We start from the raw sequence: 23,940 nt of genomic DNA on the forward strand, positions 1-23,940 counted from the left end.
GCATGTGCATTAAATCAGCAGAAAAGAAGATGGGGAGCTACTGGGGCATTTTTGGGGGCACAGAACTTTCCTGCTAAAGGGCCGTGATTGCCTTGGGCTGGTACAGAAGCTCAAAACATAATGTACAACATTTGTAGCCTACTACTTTAGTTAAGCTTTAGTTCTTCTAAGCTAAGCTATCTTTGACATTTTAATAGGACAGTAAAAACTGTATATAGCTTATCTTATTTTAACTAAAGCAAAGTTAAAAGCTACTGGCCATCTATTCAGTCCAAAATTGCAAGCTAAACTGATCTTTAAAATTCTGCTTGGAGAAACACTATATTAATTTTTCTGAATTGGGGGCGTGGCTTACTAATTACAGCAGTCCAATAACTTGGCAATTATCTATGCAGATCAGTCAGCAGTGATCTTCAACAGTGAAATACCAGTGAACAAACAACTCCCAACATACCGTCATTGGCTGTCAAGTCATGTTGGCAGGTATAGGATATTATCCAATGGAAAGCCACAGATTGAATACTATTGGTACTGGGGAAGAGCAAAAAAAAAACCTCAGATGAACAGAGATCTTTACAGGTAAAATAAACTAACTTTATAGAGTATGAATAATATAGAAAAAGGAAGGCATATATTACAATAGACCTTAATTTGCACTTGCAGTCAGTTAATGTAGAATTGTCTTTATACCAATGGCACAGTGATTTACTTGACATAATAGATATGGGGCAAATAATTGAAGAAAAAATGAAGGCCAATTTAAAAGTTGCTTTGAATTATCCATTCTATAACATACTTAACACTAACTTAGAGTTGAACCACCCCTTTATACTGTAAGTGAATGCTGGAACTTCAGTGCATCCCTACTTGTGTCAACATTGAACTACATTTTTGCACCCTTCATTTTACAGTTCTGTGTTTAATGTTCTTCCAAAAATACCACAGAGGAGCATTTTGTATCATAACATTATATGTGAAGATAACTGTAATTAGCTACTTAACATCTGCTGGAGAGTGTGTCAAAATGGAATAATTAAGCTTTGTCCAATGAACACTGGAAACAAGTCAAAACTGTTAAGGCAATATATGCTTTTTCTTAATTACACAGGGAGTTGTTTGAGGCATGCGTTAACATGAAGACATAGGAACAAAGGATGATTACATAAAAAAAATAAAAAGACGCGTTTTGAACATGTCACTAAATGGAGGCCTCTGGGTATTTTAACTCTGTGTAAGGCAATCTTCAGCACTGAACAAAATACATGGACAGAACAAGATAAATCAAAAAAGGCAAAGCAGGTCCCTTGTGGTATTATTTCCTTCCAAACATTTTACTTTTAAACACATAAAAATGCAATAGTCGAGTACTTGAAAATTCTGGCTAACGAATTAACATTGCAAAATATATTTGTTTTTTAGCTGACTCTTGCTATGTTTCTTTTGCTTTTTATCTTTGTATTATCCTGCCTTAACACATCCTGGCATAAATACAAGCAGTTCTGTATCTAAAGTGTGCCACAATGTATTTGATGTTATGCTTGATTTCTGCTCTTTTTGGTTTATATTTATTAACATTTTTGCAGCACTTAAACATCTTTACACATTATTCTAAGACATACATCAAGAGGATTTTTTGGATGGATATGCTCTGAGTTTCCACATAACTGTATGTTTACCTATTAACAGAGCATAGGGAAGAGAAATAAAGGGTGAATAGCAGGAAATGTATAGTATAGCAAAGTATACTATAGTAAAGGTATGCTATCACAAAAGTAGGTATTTGTAAAGGGCTTGATGGAAGTGGAACAATAATGTTGTAGATAGGTGGTAGGGCAACACTTCCCTGAGATTCTTCATGTTTTGTATCAGTCATTTCTCTTTTCGGGGCTTCTAAGCTCTATATTGGACTACAGAAACCTGTGGCCATCCCCATGAATATACTCTCTGACTGTATTCAGCAGCTCTGAATTCATCAGGGGCAGGAGGCATTCCATCATTCAGTTGCAAAAATTAGGGAACAGAGGAAGGCCATAACTGGGCCCTGTAGTGCACCTCACATCAAACTTTTAATTAAGGGGCAGATTCACTAAGGGTCAAATTTCGAAGTTAAAAATACTTCGAAATTCGACCCTCGAATTGAAATCCTTCGACTTCGAATATCGAAGTCGAAGGATTTAGCGCTAAACGTTCGTTCGATCGATCGAAGGATTTTTCGTTCGATCGAACGATTAAATCCTTCGAATCGAACGATTCGAACGATTTTAATCCAACGATCGAAGGAAAATCCTTCGATCAAAAAAAGGTTAGCAAACCTATGGGGACCTTCCCCATAGGCTAACATTGACTTCGGTAGGTTTTATCTGCCGAAGTAGGGGGTCGAAGTTTTTTTTAAAGGGAAAGTACTTCGACTATCGAATGGTCGAATAGTCGAACGATTTTTCGTTCGATTCGTTCGATTTCGTTCGTATTCGAACGAATTTAACCAATTCGATGGTCGAAGTACCCAAAAAATACTTCGAAATTCGAATTTTTTTCATTCGAATCCTTCACTCGAGCTTAGTGAATCGGCCCCTAAGTGTGAGCTTCATAGTGCCGCCAAACCCATGGCAGAAATGCTCTCTGCATGAGCACTAAGGAGCACACTCTTACACATCTCACCTGGATCTTAGTTAATAAACTCCTTGAAAAGTGTGCGCAGGCTAGAGTCAAACCCACAGAATCTTTGTACTGCAAGGCAGCAATGCTGTCTACTGAGGCAAAGTGAAGTTTAATGATATTAACACTGACCATTGTCAAATGTCAAAATCATTGTTCCCAGATTCAAAAATCATGCATTGTAAAAAGGTTTTTACAATTAATTATTTTCATTCCAGTGCAGAAAATAAGCAATCTGAACTTTATTTAGGGGGCAGATGTATTATGGATCAAATTGAAAATTAGAATTCTCAAATTTGAATTGTGATTTATCCAAACTCAATTCGAATTTTAATTCGAATTTTCGAGCTTTATCATACTCTGGCTCTTTAAGAACTAAAATTCGACTATTCGCCACCTAAGACCTGCCGAGTTCATGTATAAGTCAATAGGAGAGGTCCAGGGACAAATGAAGACATGTTAGTAGCCTTCCTGACATTCAAGTTTTTTTCAGAGAAAAAAAAAATCGAGTTTAGTAAAATTTGATTTAATTTCGATTCGAGTTTTAGTTATTCGATTTTTTTAACCCCCCCAGTCAATTTTGAGTATATTCGAATTTAATAGAGCTTAAAAAAAACTCACATGCATTTGAAATTTCCAAATTGAAACTTTAATAAATGTGCCTCTAAAAGTGGAGCCAAATAGTGTCTGACTGGGGGGCCCACGGGCCTGCTGCCTTAGGGGCTCCCAACCCAGCTGCAACCCCCATCTGCACCCCCTATGATTACCTATACCTTTGCACGCGGCTACAACCGAGGACAGGGAGGGAGGTCAGGAAAGCCACAGAGCCAGGGAGGGAGGTAAGGAGAGCTGTGGTGTAGGGATCGGGTCTGGGCCGACCTTGGAGCCAAACAAGAGACTTTATAGTGCTCTCCTGCTGTGATTCCCAGTGGCTATAGTATGCATTAACCTGTTGGGAGAGAGTCAGCAGGAACACACTTTTGGCTACATGTAGCATTGCTCCAAGCAATGCTGACTACTTACTCTAGAAGGTCCTAATTTTCAGCACTGCAAAAGGCTATGGAACAGTAAGCACTGCTGTCCTAGCGCCTGGATGAGGAGAGAATGTACCTAGTGCCTAGGACATGCAGGATAACATATTTTCTCATGTAGTCCTTCCTTACCTATAACTTTCCTTATTTTAAATTACTGCATTCTACAACTAGACTTGGCTCTTCTACATATATACCTTTGCCATTCACCCCTCCTGATAATGTGGGCATGCCAAACTGCACGTTATCATTAATGCCGTTTGGCACAACTGGCATACTTAAGAATGCAGGTTGGCCCAAAATGCAAAGGCACCCTGGCTCTGTTCCACATCTATTTGCAATATTAGAACTAATGTTTTAGCTACAAAGATAACTGAGTGTTGTGAAAACCTGTAGTTTATAACAAAATCACAAGCCTTCATGCCCTCACAGGTCTACAGGCAGAGAAAGGGTTTATTCAGTTACACAACAGAGGACCAAAACGGAAGTGCTTTTGTCCAGCTTGGTAACACTCCTCATTACTGAAGAAGTTTTTTAATCGGTTGTTTGTTATTCAGATTGCTTGGGACCTGGGGTTGTCCAGATAATGGATTTTTCCATAAACCATATGTCTACTAGGAAATCCTTTGAAACTTAAATGGATCTAGTAGGCTTGCTTTGCTTCCAGTAAGGACTAATTATACCTTAGTTATCATTAGGATCAAGTACCTGACAGGTGCAGCATTGAGACTGCACCCCTCCCCATTTGACCCAACTCCATATCTACTATCCCCAATGAAACACAGACACTCAGGTTTGGAAAGAGATGGCCTCAGTTGTTTATTCATACCAAAATAGAAACCATAAATTAACTTGTATAACGTTAGCAACTTGTAACCAAACCATTTGTACCTACTCTGCTCCCAACTGCAAAGCTTGGTTCCTACCTCCTTTTCTCCCCAGCCCTAAACCAGGCTGCCTACCTTCCCATTACCCCAGGCCTGCCAGACTACTTCCACTCCTTGTCAAATACCCCATTTTAACTTCCCCTGGGGCTCCATGTAAAGGTATCCTCTGCCAACTGCGACAAAAAACACACCCCATTTCCGAATCCCCTCATTATAAATATATTAATTAAAAATAAATAGCCATATGTTGGTTTTCTGCCAATAAGAATTTAGGGTACATTTGCTAACATAAATTACTGACTGATTACTAATTATAATCTTCATAAACTTTGCGACCAATGACAAGACGTGGCCCATCTTATATACACAGGCAAGACCTGCACATCAGAAGAGCATGACACACAACAATAGTGTTAACGTTTGTTTGGTTCACGGTTGCCTGAGTGCTAACTGAACAATCTAATAAAAGTGACAGTTCTGCCCTGCCTTTCACTGACAGTGAAGCAGCCCAGACAGTAATGAAAGGTTAAACGATTCGGGATAGTTGACAAGGTATAATACATGAAGGGCATGCTGACTCTCAGACATCAAGAATACTAAGGTTTTAAATGAAAAAAAGCATAGCGCACATAAAGATCTACTGAAATTGCACCATGCGTTTTACAAAATAATGTATGCCTATAGCAGCCTATCAGGAAACACATTTTACCCCATCAATGTGTATATGTAATTAAATATATTTCAGTTGTCAGCTCCTTAGTTGTACAGGTATGGGATCTGTTATCCTGAATCGTGTTATACAGAAAGCTCTGAATTATGGGAAGGCCATCTCTCATACTCCATTTTAATGAAACAATTAACATTTTTAGAAAATGTTTTCCTTTTTCTCTATAGTCATAAAGTATTGATCATAAAACAGTACCTTGTACTTGATTCCAACTAGGATATAATAAATTATTAAAGGAGAACTAAAGCTTAACCAAAGAAGTAGTTAGAAATGTTGTACATTATGTTTTGGGCTTCTGTACCAGCCCAAGGCAACCACAGCCCTTTAGCAATAAAGTTCTGTGCCCCCAAAAATGCCCCAGTAGCTCCCCATCTTCTTTTCTGCTGATTTAATGCACATGCTCTGTGCTGCTGTCACTTACTGAACTTAGGGACTGATGCACAATATATAGAACACATAGAATATAAGTAAATGTCAATGTATAAGGTTGATTACTACTTTATACAGATAATTACTACATTTACGCTCAGAAACATCAGCATCAGAATTTAATAATCAGCCTTGTAGTATCAGCTTATTTTACAGGTCAACCTCATTTTCTGCTTGTAAATTTGTGATGACCCCAAAGCTTAGCTTCTCAACAGCTGCTCAGAGCCCACTGAGCATTTGAGTGGAATTTTGGATCATTGCTGCTATTGAGAAGCTGAAACTTTAGGCTGATGCAGTAAGTAAGTAAGTATGAATGTGGTGTGACATCACTTTCTGCCTGAGTCTCTCCCTGCTCTGGGCTCAGATTACAGTAGAGACGGGAGGGGGGTGTGGAAGAGGAGCAAACTGAGCATGCTCTTGCCCCGGGCAATGAGGTTTAAGCTGAAGGCAGGAAGTCTGATACAGAAGCCCTTGTGTTCACAATAGAAGGAAAGAAATGCTGTGTTTCTTTTGACAGGGGACTAAGAGAAACATTACTTTGGGGGTTTACTGGTATATTTAGATGGACCTTTCTGATAAGGCTTACTTAGTTTTAACCTTTCCTTCTCCTTTAAGCTATTAAAAATGTGTAGTATTAATAATACAAGTTGTGTACTATGTTTATCAAGCCACACCTACGTGCACCCAATAAAAAAGGATGAGCTGCATTCTAGTGTGTTTTCTGTATTATGGGGAGGTGGCTCTCTCCTTAATGCCTGCTCTCCCAACCCCCGCCTACTGGTGTCTTTGGAAGAGATCATGCTAAATGAAGAGAAAAGCAGGTATGGTCTTTCTCCCCCCAAAGATAACTTTCTCTTTTTTCACTTAGCTAGGAATGACGCATGGACACTGCCTTGATGGGGCGTGTCAGCTTATGCATACTTTGTACAAACTTTACAACTAAAAGTGTCTCTTTTTACGTAGGGGGTTATTTACTAAACTCCGAATGCAAAAATCAAAAATTTGTGTTTTTATTTTATTTTATTAAATTGGACTTGTGGGGGGGGGATGCGGGGGTTAAGTTGTGTAGTATATATACAGTATACAGTATATACATATGTATATACATATTTATATTTATAAACACACACAGTTGGGTGGAACCTCTTATCCAGAGTGCTCAGGACCTGAACTCAATACACACACACATTTATAAAACATTTACATAGATGGACTTCCCATTACATACATTAGAGGGGTATATTTATCAAAGAGTGAAGTTAGAGGTCACCACAGTGGAATTCCACCACTCTCCATTCATTTTTATGGGATTTTGAAAGGCGTATTTATCAAAGGATGACCTATCACTTTCACCCATTGATAAATACTCTTTTAAAAATCCCATAGAAATGAATGGAGAGTGGCAGAATTTCACTCTAGAGGACTGTGACTTCACTTTTTGATACATACACATAGATGTCATTCCTGCACATTACATAAAAGACTGGAGGCATATATATACAGCTCAGAATCTTTTCTATTTTTCTATGTAGTGTGCTAATTAGGGGGTATACAGCATACCTATGATAATGCAAAAATTATCACTCAATCTGCCATTGGGAAATCTATCTATCTGTCTGTCTGTCTGTCTGTCTGTCTGTCTATATATCATCTATCTGTCTGTCTGTCTGTCTGTCTATCTATCTATCTATCATCTATCTATCTATCTCTGTCTGTCTGTCTGTCTGTCTATCTATCTATTATATACCCACTTATTACATTCTGCTTATTTATTGCATATACCTATATACTGTTCCTAACTATTTTTATAATTGATGAGCGGTTTGTGAACGATTCTCTGTATTCTTGAAAAGTGTTGCCTAGCATCCAACTCCCACTAAAATATTGTTAAAAGTAAATAAAAATTCTCACTTTTATCAAACAAATGCTTAGGAAAGCAAACAAGGAGTTATATTGGTGAGTGCTTTCATTTTATTGCAACTGGGCTACAACTTTCTAAGCGGCACTGATGCTTTATGATCATAATAAAGGAAACATTTAGGCGGTAATGGTATCAGTGCTTTGTACATAAAAGTACAATGGCAAAATGACAAGCAAGCCAATAATGGTGCTGGGACAGCTGTATAAATGATGAATGCAACATATATTTGCTGCAATGATTTTAACACAAAGGATGTAAAATATTTCTGGTTTTATCTCTTAAGGCTTTGCTATCTAATCGCTCTGCTGAGGTTTGGACTTTTTCCCTTTTTTCTAAAATTCCAGTACTCAGGATGTATATTGCATTTAAGAATACGACAAAGTGTTTATTTGAAACATTTTGAATTCAGCCTTCTGACGCTTGGTTGCTATTACTTGTCATTGGTACACACCATGATATAATGCATTAATGGGCACACCAATATAAGTTTCCATCCACATCCCTAAACATAGATCTACTGGGCAAGCAGATACATTGAAAACAGTTTCATATTAACTTATTTTTATTATTATATTTCAGCACTTTTTTATGTACAGCTTTAGTCCACAGGTTTTTCATTGATCAGGTACAGTAAGGGGCCCATTCACTAAGTTCGAGTGAAGGAATAGAAGAAAAAATACTTCGAATTTCGAAGTGTTTTTTTGGCTACTTGGACCATCGAATGGGCTACTTCGACCTTCGACTACGACTTTGAATCGAACGATTCGAACTAAAAATCGTTCGACTATTCGACTATTCGATAGTCAAAGTACTGTCTCTTTAAGAAAAAACTTCGACCCCCTAGTTCGCCACCTAAAAGCTACCGAAGTCAATGTTAGCCTATGGGGAAGGTCCCCATAGGCTTGGCTATCTTTTTTTGGTTGAAGGATAATCCTTCGATCGATGGATTAAAATCCTTCTAATCGTTTGATTCGAAGGATTTAATCATTCGATCAAATGATTATTCCTTCAATCGTTCGATCGAACGAATTGCGCAAAATCCTTCAACTTCGATATTTGAAGTTGAAGGATTTTAATTCGCGAGTCGAATATCGAGGGTTAATTAACCCTCGATATTCGACCCTTAATACATCTGCCCCTAACTGTGTACAGTAATTGACAACACAAAGGGGGTGGTTGTTTTTCTGATTTTTTAATTAAAAAAAAGTCCTACCAAACTAGAATCCACAATTTGACCTTATTTATTATTTAAAAAAGCTAGATTTAATCGGATCCGGGAAAAACTCAATAAAATTGTGCGAAAACCTGAACAGAATGATTTTTTTTTTTTTACGTTTTTTCCTGAACTGCTTGATTTTTTCAGATTTTTGCCCAAAAAGCAGGAAATAGTTGGATTTTTGGGCTAATTCCAGTGTAGACCACAGACTCAAATCTAATTTTAAAAACTTTGCAAATTTGCAGGTTGATCCTATTCACCCGAGTTTGAAAAAATAGATTTTTATAATAAATTGCAATTGGTCGAATTTCATGTTCATGGGAGCTAATGGGAGTTTAAAATAACTCCCATGAACTCGAAATTCAACCCTTGATGAATCTGCCCCTTAAAGTTAACCTAAAGTTGAATGATCTCTTTAACTTTATTTTATTGGTTATTAGGGTCATGTCCCTGTAGTTAGGACGCTGTAGTTCTGTTCAGAGTGAGAAAAGGACTACTAGTAGTTTAGCCCAATGGTCTGAAAGAATAACATGACAAAGGGGACCATGGGAATGTACCTAAATGGAGTCTACATTTTACAGCACACACTGGGGCATGACAAGTATTGCAAGTTTCCTTGGGGCACGAGTAGCACAATCTCTCACATTTTACACCATAAATGATGTCAGCTGCTAACTTGTAATAACTTTAGTATAAAGATATTGTACATATGCTCCCGACACACCTTTCTACTAGTGATGGGTGAATCGGACCCGTTTCGCTGAAAATTCCCAAAACAGCGAAATTTTTCGAAAACGCATTGAAGTATATTTTTTTGATTGCGCGTTTTGGCCCTCAACAATTTTTTTCACCCGTTAGAGTCTATGGGCATAATTTTTTTTGGCGAAAAATTTCGCTTGTCATTACAGTTTCTACTATTTCTACCAAAAAAACCTCATAGTTATAAACAGGTGTCTTTTCCGAAACATTTAATTCAGGATTTACTCATTAAACGTAAACCTAGTAGGTACAGGTATTGGACCTCTTATCCAGAATGTTTGGGACTTGGGGTATTCCAGATAAGGGATCTTTCCGTAATTTGGATCTCCCTAAATTTAGAGGCCTAGGTAGGATTTTAGAGGTTTTTGAAACCTCACATTCTCTAAAACCACAAATGCCATAGACTTTATTAAAAGATTCAAATATAAAAAGCTGAATGATATGCTAAAAATAGGAATACCTCACAATGCTCAAAAAATGTGCATTTTCCAAACAATGCTTAGTGAAAAAAATGCAAAAAACTTCTAAGTGACCTTTTTACTTACATGATTTTTCCACGAATCTCGTAATATTTGTGGTTTTCCTATGTTTCTAAAAAGCTCAAAAAATTTGAGATTGAGATTGATTTTTGGATACATATACCTAAAAGATAACAAGCTGGAGGGAGCATATGCAGCCCTAAAAAGCCAAGCTTAAAATGTCTATGAATAAGTGAGGAAAAGGAGACTTTCTTTGCATGAAATCATAAGAACACATATTGAAAAGAAGTAAATAAATTTATGCAAGTATTGCTTTGTAAGTATTAGGACAATTCAAAATCTTTTCATATGGCATGCTCATTTATTAACAATGGGTATATTTGCACTGGTGCAGTAAAGCGTGGCAACCAATGAAATCTTCACTTACATTATTCTTCCATGCAGCTGCCTGAAGAAATCTAATCACTGCCTGGTTGCTATAGACTACTGCCCAGGTATAAATTGGCTCAGAGTTAGCAAAAACCAGTGTGAGTTTGCCATCACCCCTGAACTGCTCTACCTATCTGTTTTTATTGTAAACATTATTTGGTAGTTAATTATGCTTGTGTTAAAGTCTTAAGTTGATTCAATGTTTTAACAGCAGGTTCATAAAAAAGACAACATTTCAAAAATGGGTTATGTGTAATTCTGTCGGTGGCTCTAGTTAGGGTTTCACAAGAAATAACATCAGTAGCAGCAAACAGGCTGTCTCACTTCTCTTGCTCTGTAATGTTACCAGACTTGCAGACTGAACTTTACAAGTGCCCAAAGACACGGGTGTTCCTTTGAACACAGTAAATTCAATTAGAGCTTGAATTTAACACGGGCTCCGAAATGTAACAAGTAAAGCTTTTTACTAGCAAGTTACACAATAACCGCCATTGTGCAGAGGGGAAAGGAGAAATCTGGTAACTTTCTTTGCTTAATTGTGCAATTTCCTCACATGCCAAATAAGTTTATCACAAATATGTTTAAGGGACCGTTTTTGTGTTTTACGGAAAAAGGAAATTTCTATTTATTTAAAATTCAAAAATCTTCTGTATGCTCTATTCTTTTCATTTCCTTCAGTCACGGACATTTGGTTAGGACAATCCTTTCGCAGTTCTTTGTAATATGATGCTTTTTATTGGTACAACCTAAAGTCTCGCTGATAAATGTTTCACATTTACTGTATATGGTGCATTATTAACTCAAAATGAATATTACTCAACTTATATATGTAGTGAAGGGCGAATTTGCGCCGTTTCGCCGTAAAATTAGCAAAACTGCACCGGCGTCTCGTCTCTGACGCCGGCGTCGTTTTTTTGACGCTGACACCTGTGTTTTTGACACCGACACCCGTTTTTGATGCCGGCGTCCGTTTTTATGGACGCTGACGCCCATTTTTTTAGTCAGCAGATTTTCGAATGGAATTATCTGTATTAAAAAGAAAGTTCATTAATAAATTTAATATAATCGATTGGATAGAGACAAAGTTATTTTTCTGAATTTTTAACATGGGAATCTAAGGACTTTTTTAGTCCACATAGTCACCTATTTATCACCACTTTTTGATTGCTTTTGATGCTAGAAATAAGGAGAATTAAATGATATTGATAACAAACTAAAAAGCCTTTTCTTTATTATATACTGAGTTGCCAGTTTAAAATCTATCTATCTATCTATCTATCTATCTTTTTTTTTTTTTTAAGTGATTCAGGTATAGGTTATCTAGAAAGCTCCAAATTATGGGAAGACCATCTTCCATAGACTCCATTTAATCGAATAATCAGAATTTTTTTTTTTTTTAAAAATCCTTTTCTCTGTAAAATTAAAACAATTGGTTCCCAACTAAGATATAATAAATCCTTATTGGAGGCAAAGCAGTCCTACTGGGTTTATTTAATGTTTAAATGATTTTAGTAAGCTTAAGGTACTGAGATCCAAATTACAGAAAGTTCTCCTTATACCAAATACCATAGGTCCCGAGCATTCTGGATAACAGATCCCATAATAACATGTTCTACAATTATTGAATTGAAAACACAGTAAACTATTTAAAAGGAGTACGTATCCTAGGGCTATGCTTTCATTTATCACTAAGAAGCAATAAACCTAGATTTAAAATCATTTGACAGGAAATATGAGTTAGGCAATATTAGCGTGACCCTGTGACATTTTTCCTTTATGTAAATCATAAAAGTACTATTTTAACCATACTTTCTGTTTTTCTAAGAAATGCACATACATTTCCCAATACACGGAAAGGAATGTTTCAGAGAACACCCTGTGAATACAAAGCAATACTTTAATCACTTGACTTGCCCATGATAGGGCTACCACATCCAGAGGGCCAGTACACCACTTTCTGAAGAAACTTTGCTGAAAAGATTCAAGTGGTCACTTGATCCTTAGACATCAGAGAAACTGTGGCCTCTTCATATTTTATGACATATTTAAATAGTACAAGAAATGCCACAAGTAAAGTCCTGACTGTAAGCAGAACAATTTCATTATTTTCGGTAAAGCAGAAATCATAAAATATATTGTATTGAGAATTGTGGCATGTGCAAAAAATCATTACAGGTATGGGACCCATTATCCTGGGGTTTCCCAGATAAGGGATCTTTCCGTAATTTAGATCTTTGTGTCTTAAATCTACTAAAAATCATTTAAACATTAAATAAACCCAATAGGCTGGTTTTGCTTCCAATAAGGAGTAATTATATCGTAGTTTGGATTAAGTACAAGCTACTGTTTTATTATTACAGAGTAAAAGGAAATCATTTTATTCTATTAAAATGGAGTCTATGGGAGACAGGCATCCCGTAATTTGGAACTTTCTGGATAACGGGTTTCGGAATAATGCTTACCATACCTGTACCATGTTTCTGTATTAAACATCATTAAAACTATAAAGTCTTTCCCTAGGTATAATTCATTTGGTAATTGCAAAATACTATTCCTTTCTACACCACCATCTTCCTGTTTTTTTTTTTTTCTTTTTTCTTTTTTTAGACTATATTTTTTCTTTTTTTCTACCCCAAATCATGAAAAACAGCTCCAAACAATATCTCCTTCTCTACACTCTTTTACAAGTAGCAGAATGTATTAGAACATGAATCCTTTTCCTGGCATCCACATAGTGGTTTTGTGGATAATTTTGGCTATATCATATGTTTCAGACCAAATGCTTGCCCACAAAAGAGGCTCCCATAATTCAAAGCTTTCTGGATAACGGGTTTCTGGATAACGGATCCCATACTTGTACTTTTTTTAACAGAACTTGTTTGAGAATACTGACTGCACGGCAATTCTTCAGCAGATGTTGAAATGTATTCAGGCTCACTCTAGATGCTCTTGTTACAAAGTCACATTGGAGCTTAAAATGAGACGCGTCTATCAAGTTCAACTCTTTGCTCAAATAAATCCTTAGAAACTTCCAGACCCGGATTTGTGGCAAGGCCACAAAGGCCTGGGCCTAGGTCAGAGAAATTTCAGGGTCATCCAAATAAAAGCACTGGAGACTGGAGTTTTGAAAATCTCCCACATGTCTCTAGTGCCGGACCAGTTCTACGCGTGTGCATTCTTTATGTGCACACATAGTATAAGGAAGTAGAAGGCTAGATGGAGATGAGGAGGAGACTGGGGAGGAGACTGGGAAGTAGACAGGGAAGGGGAGAGGATGGGGAGGAGAAGGGGGCGGGGCGAGCAGAGCTGGCCTTGGGGCACCTGAATAGTAAATCCGGGCCCGGAAACTTCAAGTTAGATTGTACAAAGTTAATTTAAGAAGTAAACTTACTTTTATAATCTGTTGGGATTTTCTCCAGCCACAAACACTGCACAGATGCTGCTAACACAGTATGCAGCCTTTTCTCTCCTTTTACTTTATGGGTAATTAGTAATCATTTGTATTGCTTACTGTAGACTTCACTGTATGTTATGTTACTGTGCTGATTACTAAGTGGTTATGCTGCATATGTATTTAGAGGTGTTCAGATTTAAAATGATGATGTAGTAACTTTTCCCCTTTTCAACCAAACATCAAAAAAGTTCACATTACTGCAGAGCTGATTTGTATAAATTCATATTTACCTTATATTTGCAGATTATGATTTTGAGCTGATTAGTAATCAACCCTGAGGCTTGAAAATGTATAGTTTTGTTTACAGTTGTTCTTTTTTAAATAGATCAAGGGAGAAGCCATCAGACAGATTAGAAAATGTTCAAGTTGTTTAAGCACCAAGCCCAGCACTTCATGACATACTTATTAGTTTGATTGAAGTAAACTCCCTTTCTGCCCATATGGATATTTTTTCTTGTTCCCTAGACAATAATTGCCCACCACAAGGAAGCATGTGTAAAGCCCCTGGGTACAAGAAAAAAGAGAAGAGAAGAAAGATGGGGCTCTACAGAAACACCTGGTTAAGGACATCCACTGTCATAGGGCTGCGGTATCTCTATGCATAATGTGCATCATTTATTAAAGGAAAACTATACCCCTCAAACAATGTAGGTCTCTATAAAAAGATATTGCATAAAACAGCTCATGTTTGAAACCCTGCTTCATGTAAATAAACCATTTTCATAATAATATACTTTTTAGTAGTATGTGCCATTGAGTAATCATAAATAGAAAACTACCATTTTAAAAATTAAAGGCCGCCCCCTGGGATCATATGATTCACAGTGCACACAAACATACCAAACAAACTATACTTGTTAGGTCACATGAGCCAATTAATGAACACAGTTCTGTCTTTTGCTTCCACATTTCTTCCTGTTGCAGTTAGAGCTGTAGTATTTCTGGGGCTGCACAGACACCATCATGAAATGGTGGTTCAAGGCAAGAGATCTAAAAGGGCAATATTACTTAAATATATATTCCAGTTTGAAAATATTCTTTAACATGTCACTTAATATGATATAAACTATCTGTTGCTCAAGTATTCATTTTGGGGTATAGTTTTCCTTTAAAGGGGACCCGTCACTCAACAAAATTATCCGAAATCCTTTTTTTTCGTGTTAGTCAAGCAAAATTAACTTTAATTACACTGTATAAATTATTTGAATCTTGTTTCCTTCCGTCTGGGAATTAATAATTATAGCAAGCAGGCAGGAGCCATTTTGTGGACACTGTTATTAAGGCAAGTCTTGCATCATCTCAGAATCTTGTTTGTGCACCAGAACGGGGGACCCGATGTCCATCCCCATGCACTGGCTACACAATTAAATGGTTAAGAGAACTGGGGGAATGGGGAGATCAGTGAAATCTAGAAAGTTCTAAATGGAAAGTGAAAGTAATTGCTTGCCCCGCCTCTATGCCTAAGGCATAGAGGAGGGGCAGGCAATATTTGATTGACATCTGAGATTTTTAAATGAGTTTACAACAGCTATGAAAGCTTTAATAAAAAAAAGAATTTGGATTTCATGTTTAATTTGAAAAATAACTTTTATCATACAGCTTTTTGTGTATGGGTGACAGGTCCAATTTAAGCTTTAGCTCTCCTTTAGTATGTATCATATACAAAGTCAACAATATATCGGACTAATAAAATAGATTGTCATCGAGCAAAACAATAAGTCCTGCCTTTTGTGTTTAACGATTGTTTTCTCAGCCTTTAGCTTCAAAGCTGATTTTAAAGGATGAAGATATATTGGATAGTGAAATGTACCCCTACAGTAAATTATAAAGAAATCAACAAGTCAATAAGGCTATGACCACACAGGTCACAGAACTCCTAAGTGACTTTTACTAGCCATCTTATAATGCATGATTGATAGTTTTGAAGAAAGTAAACATGATATTTAATAGTAATAAGTGTCAGTGTTTGAAGTTATGTGATCCGTCAGTCTGTGGCCTCCTGCCTTCACACAGGTCACAGGACTTGTTAACACAGGAGTTGAGCTCTCTCAGGATGGGCCAAAGAAAGGAACTAAAACTGCCAGTATTTGGCCCTTGGCTTCCAAGGGATACTGGCAGCTTTAGATCATCAACAGCTGGAAGGCCACAGGATTGACATTCTTGTTTTTTTTTCTTCTCATATTATTATTACATAGTGAATAATGTCACAACTACAGCATGCTGTTATTACTGTGCAACTGTAAAATATAAGATAATAACAATATTAATATTATAGCAACTGTACAATATTTAGCTAGAGAGAAGAATAAATAAAATAATTCAGTTTGGTTACACTTCAGGTATATTATATATAGTCTATGTAGGGTAGAGGGGTAGGGGATTTTAGTAGCAAGGGTTTACTTCTCCTTTAAGATATATGTAAAAGGTGATTTGTTCCACCATGTAACTAAAAGTTTCATTTGTGGTGTCATTTTAGGTAACTTTTGGTTACTCCTATTTTGTTTACTCTGTTCAAATAATTTTTGGTAAACATATTTATTTGTGCCTCACTACATATAATATACCTGAAGTGTAACCAAAACGGAATAATAACAATATTATTATTATAGCAACTGTACAGTATTTAGCTAGAGAGAAGAATAAATAAAATTATTATACACTTTACTAACCCCTCAGTGCAGATTCAGGGCATCGAAGTTCACAGCAGCCAGAAGCTGCAGGAGAGAATCTGCACTGAGGGGTAATTAAATAGTTAGGGCCATTTAGCAAAAGTCCCACCTAGGCTGGGGGGGGGAAGCAGGGAGGGGGGTCTATGTAGGGTAGGGGGTAGGGGATTTTAGTAGCAAGGGTTTGTGTCTCCTTTAAGATAATATATGTGTATATATTTCTTTACCTGTTTTGGCATTACTTTACTTTGTCTTGTCTTTCATTTCATGCTTCTACGAAGTCTACAACTTTGCAACAAATCTTATATTAAATTTGGGAATGTCATTGTATATAAAATCCTACATATATACTGTATATGGGATTGCAGTTCATTAAGAAATAAAATGTAGTACTTGTTCAACTGACAGTCATGACATGCCATTGAACAGTGCAGCTTTTTATGGAGTATTCTGGTTTTCTGTAGGTAAAAGGGGTTTGGCTTGCCAGACAGGGATGTAGATATTGGGAATTAGTAGTTTGGTCTGAGTAGTTAAAATTGTCAGGAATTTTTTTATCAAATAAAGCTGAGAAATATATTAGTAATAAGTAATTAATAATAAGTCAAATCAACTGGACTCTTTTTCCTTGAAGACTATTTCACTAGTCATCTGACTATCTCAATACAAGATGACCTATACAAAAATATTTGGGTTATATTCCATGGAATCTTACTGAAATCAGCATATTCTGTTTAGTATAACCAGCATGGGGTCAGAGACCTTACGGAGGTAAGGCATTGATTGTATTAGCATGGGAGAGGTGCTAAACCAGCATTGTATGTGGCAGACAATATGCGCACCCCAATTATATAGTGAATAAAGTACCCCCTCTTGCAAATTATAAGTTAACAAGGAGTTTCATGTGACCATATTAAATAAATATTTTTATACAGGTCATGGAACTCCGAGGTAACTTCTAATATCCTCATATTTTGCAACTGGGGGTACTTTATTTATTATAATACACAAGTTTCGGTGAGTCATGTGACAGAAATGACATTAGAACTCACCGTTTATAAGGATATAATCAACAGGATATTCATGGATTTTGAGTATTATACAAATCTAATATCTGACTCCCCTATATTCTACAACTAGAGAGACTTTTTTTCCTGTCTTTTCCAATACTGCTAAGTCATGTACAGTGAATATGTTATACATGGTTTATATTAGCATTTAGAAAATACTTCTTTTGTTTTACTAGCTTTTTCTCAATAATTTCTGTTCCTCACAGATCTTGGAACCTAAAAAAAAAAAAATACTGGAGAAACAGTTCACTAGAAAAGATCAAATGAGAAAACTGTGGGGACCTTGGGGGGTCAAAGATTGAAGAACAGTGCAGACCTGTTGTTCATTAAGTAATCTCTCATGGGACGTCACAATGTACCTGTCCATGGGCCTATTGAACCTTTTCTCTATTCCATTTTTTTCTTGAACCAAGTGAATCATACCCTGCTGCTAATAAGTTAGAGCAGGACGGCAGAAGCAACATGAAAGTATTTTTTTCTTTCTTGTCTAAATCAGGCAATTTTTTTTCTTTTCCTTGAAAAGAGGACACAGCATTGACTCGTGACATGGCGAGATGAAATGAGAGGTCTGGGATGGTCGCAGAGAAATGAAGATAAAAGTAATCAAATGACACTGCTGGAATGCAAATGGGCATTCTTCAGTGCAGCAATCGCACAACCATGAAAGAACATCCCTGACAGCATGCAGGATTAGGACAAAATGTTATGTAAAGCGCTGAGGATCACACAACAAAATATACTTCTCATTGAAATAAGTAGTAAAAAAAGACATTTTGATTCTAGCCATTTAATTAGATTAATAAGTAAATTAAACTGTAAAATATGGAATTACTTGGATTACTACATAATTCCTTGGTATCTTTTTGTTCTTTTAATAGAAAGGCAATTAGGCAAAGTTAGCTTTCCCGTTTTCATGATTTAGTAGTTTGTAAAGCAAGAAGGAAAGGTCCATAATAAAGAGGAGGCATATATTTTCTTCCTAACGAAAGCTTTTGCCGGTGGCTATTAGTTAAAACTTTATTTCTCTCAGGCACTGATTATGATATAGTTTACTGGTTTGTTTCAGAAGCTCAAGGAATGCTCTCCTGGCTAGTGTTCTCCATTTAAATTAAACATCTCAGATATAACATTCCTTCTCTAAATAAAGAATGGGCCCTGGCATTGCACACTTCATAAGCACTATGCACTCTGAAAATAGCAGCTAAGGCCTTTTCCAGAGCAAAAGAAAAATGGAGGATCCGATTAATTATACGTCTGTTAAAAAATAGAAATTTTTGAAGAATCATTAAAAATGGTGAAGGCATGCCCAGAACATATTGTTGGCTGCCCGCTTTCTTGTTTAGTGGCTACTGGCCACTTCCTCAGAAGCAAAGTGAGTTTCTGTTCCCTGTGACAGAGGATATGTTTTAAAATGTATATCTCTTTTTTTACCAAGCCTTAATGTTTTGATGTAGGTCTCCAATAATACATTTCCTTAATGGTCTTGTTGTGTGTCCATACTGCAACACTCACATATATGTACATCAAGCACGGGGTAAATCTAATTAATCATGTTTAGGTCAAATAATGTCATTATTGTTGAGGCATAAACTGGCAGAATACTGTATATGTTTTAGGTGGCAACAATTTTCCTTCTATCAAAATATCACACTTTTCTGCAGCTTTTTTATTTTGTGTTATTTTTCCTTCCCTGGCTCTCTAAAACATTTGGTTGAGGACGTGCCTCTATGGCCTCAGTCGGGGATTCATTCAACGGAATTCAACTTGACATTTCCTTAAAAACTTAAAGCAGAGATTGTTAGGGATCTTAATGAAGTTAATTACGCGGTACAAATGATCAGGTTGTCTTTTGTCTAAAAGCTTTATTTTAATTGTAGCCTAGGGTTAAATCCCAAGGAGGGGCTATCCTGATTTTTGGCAGCGGTTTTAATTACATATGAACTGGGCTCTTTCCACTACAAGTTCCCATTGCCTCTTCTGGTGTTTGTATTTTGGCTGACCCACTTCCCGCACCTCTTTTGATCATCAGAACAAGCTTGTCATATTAAATAGAAAAAAAAAGGAAGGGGCATTAAAATAAATCTTTTAATCCCAATTCCTTCACGTGAATATAGGTTCATCCATTACCACCTCCTATCCTCCTTTCCAGACTCTTGCCGCCTTCGACGTAGGGAGGTAAAGGGGGGAGCTGGATGTATAAACAATGCAGCAGAACTGTGTTTTCTGGAAACTAAACATGAGAAATAAATATTTAAGGCAGCACTTTCATTGACTTCAGCTTCACTTCCTAAAGTGTGCTGCCACTTGCCGGCTTGTTCAAGAATCCTTCAGAGACCGCAGGGCAGGGAGAAGTCTGCACTAATCTGTGTTAGCTTCAGCTTCATGATAGTTACATCTATATAAGTGATCTTATTCACATGAAATCCTTCCCATTTCAGCAGGTATTGTACTTATCAGATTCTGTACTTTTTCTTTTGTAAAAATGTACAAGGGTATGCAATCGATAAAAAATAAATATTTTGTCAATGAATACATTGCTCATGCTTTATCCCTAATATTCTTTTAGAAAAAATTTTGTTTTGAAAGAAAATCAGATTGTGTAAGTGTCATGGAATCAAATTCAGAGTAATATCTAGAGCAAATAACATAAATGACTTATTAAACATTGGATCTGCTCCATGCCAAAGAAACTAGAAGGTGTTACATACACACATATCGGAACACTAAAGACCAGGGTTCCTTCTGATAATCCAGCTCATTTCTACCCCCACCCCTTTTTGTTTGTAGCAAATAGTAAACTGTCTAAATGCCATTCATTAACAGACAGCATTGGGCTGCCATGCTTATCAAAAACACCTAGTTCAAATAACTTTCTAATACAGTTAAACCTGCAATCACATTACATATTTCAAACAACGTCGTTCATATTTCCTAAGGGCATTAAACATTTAGAAAGGGGAACATATTAGAGTGACGCGGGCAAATTAAATTGCTGATGTAAAAAATGCAAAACATAATACAGGTATGGGACATATTATCCAGAATGCTTGGGACCTGGGGTTTTCCGGATAATGGATCTTTCCATAATTTAGATCTTCATACTTTAAGTCTACTAGAAAATAATGTAACCAGTAAAGAAACCCAATAGGCTGGTTTTGCTTCCCATAAGGATTAATTATATCTTAGTTTGGATCAAGTACAAGCTACTGTTTTATTATTACAGAGAAAAAGGTAATCATTTTGAAAAATCTAAATTATTTGGATAAAATGGAGTGGATTCTGAGCTTTCTGGTTAACAGGTTTCCAGATAACGGATCCAATACCTGTACTATATAACAATTGCAGACTTTTACACACAATTTCTGCCTCATTTTTTTATTACGGTGAAATGTGCTTTGCAATACATGGCTACAAATAAATGCAATTACTATTACAGTCAAACCCAAGTTTTGACCTTCCAGCCTACCATTCCCAGCACCCTTTTCACTGTTAAGGGATGTTAGGGTTGCTTTTTGCATTTCCTCAGTATGTGTGCATATATTTATATGTGTAGTAGCTGAAAAGAACTACTTACCATGCTGCTTCCCTCTTGCACACCCCTCCTGTTTGGTTCCGTCTCGGTAGCTCAGCCAAGCAGAGTTCTGTCAGTGCCTGTTGCAAACTTTTTCTAACTATTCTTTCACTGACTTTCTCGGTTATCTTCAGGAATGTCTGGTTGAGGCGACAGCTTGCTGGAACCGACAAACATTGTTTTAATTCTTGTTTAACGGAGAACGGGGCTTCATTGGCCAAAAGAACAGAAGATGTATATAAAAGGAATGAATAAAAAAAAAATAGGTTCAGTAAAATCTGTAGCCCTCTAAGTGCATGATAGCTGAGAGAGGGGGATGTTAAATGGGAGGGAAGCAGGGGAGACGGCAATGACTTCTACCTAGTGTGACTTTAAAAGGACCTGGAAGAACAGAGCCCTCGTCTGCCACTTTTTCTAAATGCAGGGATAGTTTATGCTCTGGCATAGGTTCCCAAAATCATTTTTATCTGTTTTTACCCACTGGGATATGCCTGCAACTTTTCAGAACTATGTAACCCACAGTAATGTTTCTGGAGTCATACAGCTGTTACTAGGGATAGTGGATGGGGAGACCTGAAATCTTGAAGCCTTTTGCCTGCCTGTGCAGGGACAGACACTCTCACTTAAAGCCGCTGATCTTTCCCCCTTTTTTCCTTGATTGAGCTGCTGTTTGCTTCTTTATCATCAGCACAGCTACAGTTCTACTACACTGCTCTATACACCAAAGGGTGGGAGGCTGAAAAGAAAAATTTACATTATACTACAAAGAGAGAGAAAGGGAGAGAGGCTGCGCTGAAAACTTGGCTGCCTAGTAAAGTTTTGTCCTAGGACTGGTAATACTGTCTGTGGCTTCTCCTTAGCTCCTGTGTCTGTGTGAGTGTGGGTTTGGAAGAATTTGCCTTTTTTTTCTCTTCCTCCTCAGCCGTCACGGTGTAGATTTGCAGGGTAAAGAGTCACATCTGTGTGTGACACTGAGCCAACCAAACTAACCCTGCCCTGGAGACATACAAACACACACACACACACATCCCGCGCTGGAATGTCATCTACACCCAGCATCAAGGCACAGCAGAAACTGCAATATGGCATTTTAAAACGATTTCTATCTCTTTAATTCAGAGCTGAACAACAGATTGTGCAGGCTTTGAATATGCATTAATTATATGGGTATATTTAGCTAAACAGTCACACTATAATTGTAAATAATAAACAATTACCTTGTTGTATCACTGAATGATAAAATGATAAAGGCAGGATTGCCCATCCCATTCACAAGTATTTGAAACTTAATTTTAAGTAGGCAACTTTTCAATTGGTCTTCATTTTTCTTTTTTATTGTTTTTGAATTATTTGCCCTTTTGACTCTCTTTACAGCATTCAAATGGGGGTCACTGACCCCATCTAAAAGCATACACTCCATAAGGCTACAAATGTATTATTAGTGTTACTTTTTATTACTCATATTTCTGTTCAGGCCCTCTCCTATTCATATTCCAGTCTCTTATTCAAATCAGTGCATGGTTGCTAGGGTAATTTGGACTCTATACAAAAAGGAAAAATTGTGAGAGCACTCCATGGCTAAATAAAAATGTACTAAAATACATTGGAAGTGCTACTGATCTGGCCAAATTAACTACAGACATAGAAAAAAAGAAGAAAATTGATCAATGCACATTCCCTCACACTCATATTTCTGTTCAGGCCCTCTCCTATTCATATTCCAGTCTCTTATTCAAATCAGTGCATGGTTGCTAGGGTAATTTGGCAGATTGCTGAAATTGCAAACTAGAGAGCTGCTGAATAAAACACTAAATAACTTATAATCCACAAATAATAAAAAATTAAAACCAATTACCAAGCTCTATATCATAATAAAAGTTAACTTGAAGCTGCACAACCTCTTTAAGTTTCCTTCTTTAGGTATAGACAGTAGTTTAGGATTGTATTTCCAGAGACACCCATCCTGTGAACCCCCCCCCCCTACATTTAGGACCACACTTCTTCCTCCTTGTTTTATTCAGTACAGGTATAAGATCCTTTACCTGGAAACCTGTTATCCAGGAAATTCCAAATTATGGAAAGGCCATCTCCCAAAGACTAATTTTTAAAAAGGATTTATTTTTTTCTCCATAATAATTTAAACAGTTCCTTGTACTTGATCCCAGCTAAGATATACTGTAATTGATCCTTATTGAAGGCACGACAATCTTGTTTGGTTAATTCATGTTTAAATGATTTTTAAGTAGACTCGAGCTGTGGAAATCCAAATTACAGAAAGACCCCTTATTTGGAAACCGCCAGGTTCAAAGCATTTTTGGATAACAGGTCCCATACCTGTACAAAACAGCAAGAAAGCAGTAATGTTCAACCTACAACCCTCCAGCTGTGGATATACATTAACCACAAGATTTGCCATACAAGAAGTTTTAGCTCAAACTGCTAGGGAGCCACATTGTGGTTGTAATGGCAAAGCTCAGCAAGTGAAACCAGCAGCAGCTCCAAGCTAACTTCCAAAAATTCAAGCATGTGGGTAGAGTTGCCACCTGTTCGGATTTGACCTTGGACAGCCAGGTTTTCAGAAGGGCTGCCCCAGTCTGTCCGATTTTCCAAATAAGGAAAACTGGGCAGAATCTCCCCTGATTGACATGG

General features: G+C 36.9%; 1 protein-coding gene across 3 annotated transcripts in view; it reads right to left on the reverse strand.

The window, feature by feature from the left end:
• Positions 1-22,253, reverse strand: part of bnc2.S (basonuclin 2 S homeolog) — a 355,235-nt gene extending 332,982 nt beyond the window's left edge. For 2 of the 3 annotated variants that reach the window (XM_018243745.2, XM_018243744.2), the window contains exon 1: positions 21,295-22,251. The gene's annotated coding sequence lies outside the window, so the exon portion shown is untranslated. Of the gene's footprint in view, positions 1-21,294 lie in introns of all 3 variants that reach the window. The other variant, XM_018243747.2, reaches the window with a different exon arrangement.
• Positions 22,254-23,940: the final 1,687 nt, after the last annotated feature.

The sequence above is a fragment of the Xenopus laevis genome, chromosome 1S (genome assembly GCF_017654675.1).
Source record: "Xenopus laevis strain J_2021 chromosome 1S, Xenopus_laevis_v10.1, whole genome shotgun sequence".
NCBI lineage: Eukaryota > Metazoa > Chordata > Amphibia > Anura > Pipidae > Xenopus > Xenopus laevis.